The sequence below is a fragment of the Meleagris gallopavo genome, chromosome 1 (genome assembly GCF_000146605.3).
Source record: "Meleagris gallopavo isolate NT-WF06-2002-E0010 breed Aviagen turkey brand Nicholas breeding stock chromosome 1, Turkey_5.1, whole genome shotgun sequence".
Lineage (NCBI taxonomy): Eukaryota > Metazoa > Chordata > Aves > Galliformes > Phasianidae > Meleagris > Meleagris gallopavo.
In genome coordinates, this window is record NC_015011.2 from 19,659,993 (window position 1) to 19,667,904 (window position 7,912).

General features: G+C 41.5%; 1 long non-coding RNA gene across 3 annotated transcripts; it reads left to right on the forward strand.

Moving 5' to 3' along the window:
• The first annotated feature begins 7 nt into the window (after window positions 1–7).
• Window positions 8–1,633, forward strand: LOC109365431. 3 transcript variants are annotated; one of them, XR_002111041.1, is made up of 5 exons: window positions 8–105; window positions 197–327; window positions 636–725; window positions 1,191–1,273; window positions 1,542–1,633. It is a non-coding gene; the product is annotated as an uncharacterized LOC109365431 (long non-coding RNA). The 3 variants fall into 3 exon arrangements; XR_002111045.1 differs by having other exon boundaries at window positions 1,217–1,273; XR_004159635.1 differs by lacking the exon at window positions 1,191–1,273 and having other exon boundaries at window positions 1,542–1,627.
• The last annotated feature ends 6,279 nt before the right edge of the window (window positions 1,634–7,912 follow it).

Below are 7,912 nucleotides of genomic sequence, written 5' to 3' on the forward strand. Positions count from 1 at the left end.
AGGGGGCCCTCGGAGCCCGCGGAAGGGCCCGGCTCCGCCCGGGCTGCGGCGCCTGTTTTCCCCCTCTTAAATGAGGCCGAGAGGTTGCTGTTCTTCTATTTTTAAGTACGCATTTAGGCTTCTGACACATGGAGAGGCGCCTGAGCGTGCTGGGGGTGAGGAATCCTAACCAGGGATGTGTTTAATATTTGCACAGACTGCGTGCTACTCGGTGGAGAAAAGAGCGAAATCACCCTGAGCCCCACAGCACTCTGAATGAGTGCAGCAAGAGGAGGGAAAACAGCACTGGCTTGCTTTTGGACCAAGATCAAAAGGAGAAACTGGAAAGTAATAACAACGTAGAAACGTTCCCAAATTTAGCAGCTTTATTTTATTTTTAAAAAGCATTCAGCTAGGGCTTCAGGGAGCTGACACAGGCTTTCTGATAGAAGTGATTTAATATCAGAAATCCGAGATAAAATGGGGTTTGTGTGGGAGGGAAGGAGAGGGGGGTTTAGATGAAGAACAGCCCTTGCAAATCAGGACTAGTGAGCAGAATGGAGGCGAGGACCCACTTCTTATGGCTGTGGTTCTTCCACACAACCGAGCTTTTTCTGCAAAGGAAAAACATCCTAATTAATTAGATTTATTTACAGCAACTGGATTTGGGATCAAAATAATTGCCTTGAGACCGAAGTGCAGCTGCAGTGTGCATTCCAGATGTGAGATGAAGCAGCGTGTTACAGGTGATTTTATTTTTTAATTTTAAACTCAGAATTTGTCAGGATCAGATAAATTAACAGATTCATAGCATCGTCTGCATTCATCCAACACAAAGGTGCTCTCATCATCATATGCATTCCAGGGACAAGCAGGGGAGCAACTTCCTGCCAAATAATAAAAAAAGTCACCCTGAGAATGGTTCTGGGATGTAGGGAACTGCTGCACGGCCCACAAGATATTAATTTGTGTTGCGGTTTGAAACTCAACTGGGCAACAGGTTACCACATCACTCGTGGTGTGGGTGACCACTGTGATCTCCAGGTAAGCAAATCTGCCAGGAACCCTCTGCTCCTCAGTGCCCCAACAAGCTCCTGCTGCACTTCCCTTACAGGGGACACATGGTTCCCTTTTGTTTTTCCCATGGTTCAGGCAAAAAATAAAAAGGAAGAGCACCTATTAAAAAATTAACTTTGCCATTTTCTTTCTAGTACCTAATGAGACCTCAATCTTGCAGGAGCATCATACATTCTGTGACTCATCTAGCTTCTTTTCCAGCAGATGGTGATGACGGGTATTTATTTTCCTCAGTATTTTTTAAAGGAAATGTGTTCTAAATGGATATGCTGTCCTATGTCCACTGATTTATTCAAACTATCAGTCAATCTAAGTAAATTGATGCATGTCATTTTGCTTTCCCTTTATTAGTCTTTCTTCTGTATAGCTGTACAGAAGAATCACAGGCACGCATTGTACATCCCCAGTCTATTAAGATTGTTTTAGCTATCAGAAGTGATGTTCTTTAAAACTGCAACTGGTTTTAATGCTTACGTGTTCTGCAGCTTTTTACCTCCATTTTGGATGACTGATGAAGACATGACTGGTCCAGGTTTTCAAAGGCCAGATAGTCTGAGTCCTCACAGAAGAAAAAGGCAAGCCTCTTTGTGGAGCCATACAAGCAAGTTCACTGGTTTTGCTATAGAAGGCAACTTGGGCTTGTGCACACAACGCATAAAGTCTTCTGCAGTTCATTAGGTTAATGAGAATGAACTATGGGAAAAATTCAAAGTTTAATTATAATGTGCTTTATTTCATCAAAACTTGTGCTAGTACATGCCAACATTCTTATAAGAATATTTCTGCAATGGGTCTCCCTTCTTTAAGAATGTCAGTACTGCCTTCATGTCATCCAGTGCTTGGAGGAACAGGCCTTGCTATGCCCGGGGCATTGACATTCCGCAACAGATTCAGTAGTAAATAATCTGAGAGCCTATGGTGCCTAGGAGGGAAAAAAATTGAGCCATTTTGAGCATTAGTAACAAGTGATCCTTCAGAAAGAGAATAAAGAATACCTACAAGAACTAGACCAGGTCCCCTGCAGGTTATGATATCTTTGGGAGTAGAAATGTCAAGTTTGAATGTTCACTTAAGTAGTTTTAAGCGTTAGCTTACTGGAAGAAGCCTTAGCTGGGTTGTGTGGTGTTGGTACTACTAGACAACCACTCACATTTCATACAGAGGTAGAAGAGGATGTTATGGAAAGGAATGGCAGTGTTTATCCTTGAATAAACAAACTTTTTAGTTTTCTCCTTAATGTGACAGGAACAGCTGCTATTCCTCTCTGTGAGTCTGAACTCTGAAACAAGGACATATTGGGGACATATAAAGTTTCAGAAAACGGCATAGGAAAAGTAGCACAATGACAGAAATCTAAATATAGCCTAGCAAGAGAAAGTGTGAAGTACTATTGTTCTGTTTGAGATAAGGCAATTGCCTCGGTAAACCCATTTTTAAAACATGGATGTTCTGTCGTTGCAGAAATGATAGAACGTTTAAATTAATGCTACTCATGTAATGCTTTTGCACATATAGATACAGTTGTAGGGCATGTATATTCAAATAGCAAAATGAGTTTATCCGTTAGTAACACTGGAGAGTTGGCATGGTGCACACATCCTATGTGTCTCTCTTTATACTGTCTCTGTGTTGTGAGTTGTGTAAATACCTGATTTTCTCAGCCAAAAATATGAAACGGTTAACATCAGGCTGAGAACCTTAATATCACTAGACAGATGTTAGCCCAATAGCTTGACTGTGACAGGGACTGTGACACTTCAAAAGCAATGCTCAGAGAAAGCACAAGGGAGAGTGTGTGCATAGTGAGCTACCCTTGCCTGCTTTCCTGAGCCAGAGTTGCATTGAGACTGATTTTTTTTCCCCCCGTTTCTTAAATTTTCACTGGTGGACTAGTCCTCCCTGAATTTCTGTAATGACTTTTTGAGTTTGTCTACGCTTTTGGCCTGCACAGCAGCCTGTGACAGTATAATTATGTGCTACACAAAGAAATACCTGCTCTCTCCCCTTAATTTGACACCTGATAATTTCAGTGTACCCTGTAGTTTCTGTGTAGGGAATCATCATTACCTCGTCACCTCTTCAACACCATCCATTGTTTGTAGCCTTCCTCGTTAACCTTTTTCCAGGCATTAGACTGATCAGTATTCCCTTGTAGAAACTGTTCCCTGCCTTGGACCATCCTCACTACCTTCATTTCTGTTTTTCAACTTTGGCCCTCTGGGAGGTGGAAGGACCAGCCTGCATGCAAGAGGCTTATCCAGCATGGGCAGGTTTAGTTGAAATAGACCATGAGAGCGGATTACAACCTTGTGCAGATTTGTTTCTGAATAGGCTTGATAAAAATCAAAAGTTCTGAGTCACAAAGAGGAGAAGTGGTAGTCATGTCTCTCTCTCTCTCTCTCTCTCTCTCTCTCTCTATCAGTTCTCATAACAGCATTAGGTAGTGAAAGGAATGAAATCTGAGTTCACATCTACTCATTTTTGAGAAGAGAACTGAATCAGTGCCTGAGCTACAGGCTGATCTGGACTATGTATCTCTAGTTCCAGCTGCTCTGTTTTTCTTTTTAGAGCTCTTTTAAAGCTGCTGGAGTAGGACTGAACCCAACTCACTTTCCAGACACATCCTCTTAGCTCTAAGGGAAACTGTTCCTTCCTCATGCTTGTCTTTCTGTGTGCATTTTCTATGAATAGCAAATTACTAGGTGCACTTAGTAGCTGCCGCTTTACTTCTTTGAATAAAGACTGAGCTTACATTCTTGTAACATGATGGAAGGTGTAGCAATGACAACAGAGCAGCAAGGTTCCAGGCCACAGCAAATAAGAATTTGCTCAAGCACAACAGCAATGGGCACAGAAATAAGGGAAAACAGCTGCTTACCTTCAGAAGTCCTCAGGTATACAGAGATCTCCAGTCAGATATCCTTGCCTCCTTAAGTGAGGTCTAGAAAGAGGTGGGTCCTGGGTCCACCTCCTCCAGTCACTAAGGTGCACTGCATGCACCTGAGCTCCTCTGAGTTGGTCCTGCCTTCCCACCAGGTGTTCAGTCACTGGTTCAAGCCCTGACTTAGCATTTCCACTACAGTCCTCCAGGACCTGAGGTCAGAATCCTAGTGTGTCAGGGCTGTTTTATCAAAAAGGCACAATTGCTGATGGTGTAGTTTCTAATTGCTTATCTGTACCTGCATCCTCATAGGCAGTGGCTGCAGAAGCCCTGCTAGCTGTTGCTCAGGAAAGGAGGTTTTTTTTTTGGTGGCAAAATGCTTGTGGCCCCACTCTGACTACTCAGAAACATTTAGAAGTTGGGAAGGAGGTATTTCTGAGCTCAGTGCAGTCACCCATGTACTCCTACCAGGAAAGGTGCTTTAATTGGTCAAAGGAAGGGCACTTACACACTTACACAACAAAGAGCATGTCAGCTTGGAGCTTTCTGTTCATCTTGAAAGTGAACGATATAATTTCTGCTGTGCATATAGTCCAGCAGCTTCTGATCCAAACAACACACAGCTTCTGTAATAAATCATGCTTCAGTGCCTAGCCCTCCCTACCCTTGCTCCTCTAAGCCATTTCCTGCCAGGCCTTTGGAAACAGCCTTAAGAACCCCTTGCAACGAAGAAGGAAAACAACCTTTTTACTTATTGCCTTCCTGCACTTGAGACAAAAAAGGGACATATTTTGACTTTACAAACATTTTAGGTAAATGTAATTAGGGACAATGTTGTTGACATGATGTAAGGCATGATGTTGATGCTGATTGGCCAGCAGTCGTCACTTGTCCTCAGTCTGGCCAGAACCTCTTCTATGGGGCTCTTCTTGTCTTGAAAATAGTCAGGGTATTTAGCAGCAACAAAAGTGCTGCTTTCCCACCAGTTTTAGATTCAAAGGTTTTCATAAAATGCATGTCCTTGATTGCCATTTACCTTCAACAAGGTGCTGTTTCTGAACTAAAATGCCTGGATGATTTCTGGTCTTTTTTTAAGCCAGCATGGAAAATGCTTTGTCTTCCCGTTCCAGTTCTGCTCGTCTTCACACTGGACTTTAAAAACACACACAAATCAGTGTTCACAGTATAAAAATGAAAAAAACCAACCAAAAACCAACTTGTTGACAGGTACCTTTCTGTTTTGGGGAAAGTTTGCATTTGCTTTTAAAACCACAACTTTTTCTGCAGTCTCAACAACCAATGAGATGTTACAGGTTGCTTGGGGACACAACATTTGACCTGTACATGACTCAGAGTTCATCTGCAGTGCAAGAAGAGCTAGCTGAGGTTTGCACATCTCCCTACCACATACCCTCTGGACATAGAGATTCATATCTCTACATCTATTTTATCATTCCTAGCTCGGCAGATGAAACTAAACAATTTTGCAAAGTGTATGGTAGTCTTTTCCTTTCCTAAGAAAATCCTTGGCAAAATATGAGGACCTAGATGGCGTGAACATGGGCAGCATTAACTGCTCCAAAATGAGTACTCCTTCAAAACACCTGAAAGGCAGTATGCTGATCTTGTGAAGATTACTTCCTTTGTCCTCTTCCACTATTAATAAAAGCCCAGGCTCTGCTGCTCCAGACATTTGAAAAGTATTCCTTTCCACGTGATCTGTTTTAAAAAAAAAAAGAAACTGAAACAAGAGCACTTCAGGGATAAGTCTGATAGCTCAAGCATAACTGAGGCAAAACCAGGTTGCCTGCTACAGCATACTGCCATAAGGTCATAAGATCATTTAGATTGGAAAAGAACTTCAAGATCACCAAGCCCAACTGTCAATCTGATCTACTGAATCCCATCATTAACCATGTCCCTTAGTGCACACTGAACTTCCTCGGACTGGAATTTAGCCAATTCTGCTGTACCATTCCAAACTGGAAAGTGAAATAAAAAGATGCCAAGGGCACCCTGTTAGAAAAGCATCCTCAACCTCCCAAGCTCTTCTCTTCTAAGAGAGCAATGTCTTTTACTCATCTCAGGTACGTGCCTAGAAGCCTCATAGGAATATAGCTGGTAAAAGCTCCTGCTTTGGTAAAAGAGGAGGAGTCAGGACAAGTCAGGTAGTACTTGAGTTGAATCACTTTGAATATGCCTGGTTTTCTCCGTTAATTGTATTTTTAGAAAAAGAAGTGAAGCTTTGGTCCTCATTTAGTTGCCCTGGTGAAGTGGCCGGGGTCCTGCTGGTGGAGCAAGCCCTACACTGAAGCAACTCAGAGAAACATAGCATTTAAACAGAAAGAAAACAAAATAAAGCAGTAATCATTTTAAGATGACAAATCAATTTGCCTGCATGCAACACTGAGCCCTGTGTAACAGATAAAGTAGGTGATATGGTGTTGCTCAGTGTGGAATAAAATCATTCCCATGGTATTAGCTTATCTTCCAGTTTATACAATGCCACAGAAACAAGCTGTGAAAACCTGGCACTCTGATGAACCTCAGAGCCGTAGTGAGGGATGGAACAGGGCTGCAATGCTGAGGAAAAGAAGGCAGAGAGGGAAGGAACAATGCAGAAGAGGAGCGACGTGGCAAGGAGAATGGAAAAAAAAGCTTTCCACCTTTCAACAGTGATGAGCCTTTGATTCAGGTTGTTCATATCACAAAATTGTACCCAAAAGGACCCTAACTGAGATGTCTTTACTTTTTGTCATTTTGAGCTCATGGTAAACACTCATAGGATATTTTTTTCAAAGGAACAGAATAGAGAGCAGAATGATTTTTATTGATCCAGAAAGTCAAACTATATGGGACATGAAAAAGTGTAGTAACAAAAGTTTAAAATCTCTTCTGAGAGCATCTCATTCTCCGTTTTGTTTTATTTGTCCTGATACTTTAGCTCTTTTCTGATATTTGTTGTCAGTATTCTCATTCAGAAAATAAAATACAGCAGTCTGCAGAAACTCAGGAGATTGCAGTGCATGGACGAAAGCTCACCAGATGGAGGAAAACAGATTCTACCCCTGCTTTTCCTAATATTTCCAGGTCTACTTAATTTTGTTTTTAGCAAGAGTATTTTCCCATAGCCATAATCCTAATAATAATAATAATAATAATCTGATAAATAATAGAAAAATTATTAGCTATATGAATGCATTGCAAAAGGAAGCATACAGTATTTTTTATCTGACAGTATTGCATTCAAGACTGTAAATGCTGCACCAGAGAGATGGCAGGAATATTGTTTCTGGTTGTTTGCTAAGGCAAATTGTACTTGAGGTTAGGAAATATCTCACCATATCAATTTTAAATGCCTGAATGAAATTTAGCTGTGGAAAGGGGAGGAGAGTTCAGGATTACATGATCAGGGGACAGCTGTGCTATGGAAAGCCTCTTTCTCCATCTCTTAGCCTTCAGAGTAGAATTTAGCCCTACAGGTGATGAATTTCTGAAATGACTAAAAATCCTGATGTAAGTAACTCAGTGAAAACGGGAACACAAAACTATTTATACAAAAGGAGAATGCAGCAAGCCTGGGAAGCAGTAGCATCTGCATATAACTTGATAATAGCATTACCTTTGGGATAGTTACATGTGCAAGTACTCCTTTACACCAGTAATTCAACTGCTACCTTGTAGCAATGTAATTACCCTTTGAAGACAGGCTACAGTTTCAATTCATTTACATTCTAAAGAAATTTAATTATTTCTTTTAATAATAAAAGCCTTTTCCATTTCTTAGTAGGTCTGAAGATCTTGACAAGGCCAGTGCAAGGTTGAGAATTCTGGGCAAATGCGAAGCCCCTCAAAGCACCATACAGGTGGTTTAAGGCCTCTGTCTCATCCAGAGAATCAGAGCAACCTGCGACAGACAGCTCTGTGGACACCTATCCAATCATACGTGGTTCTATGGGAGGACAAGGCATTCCT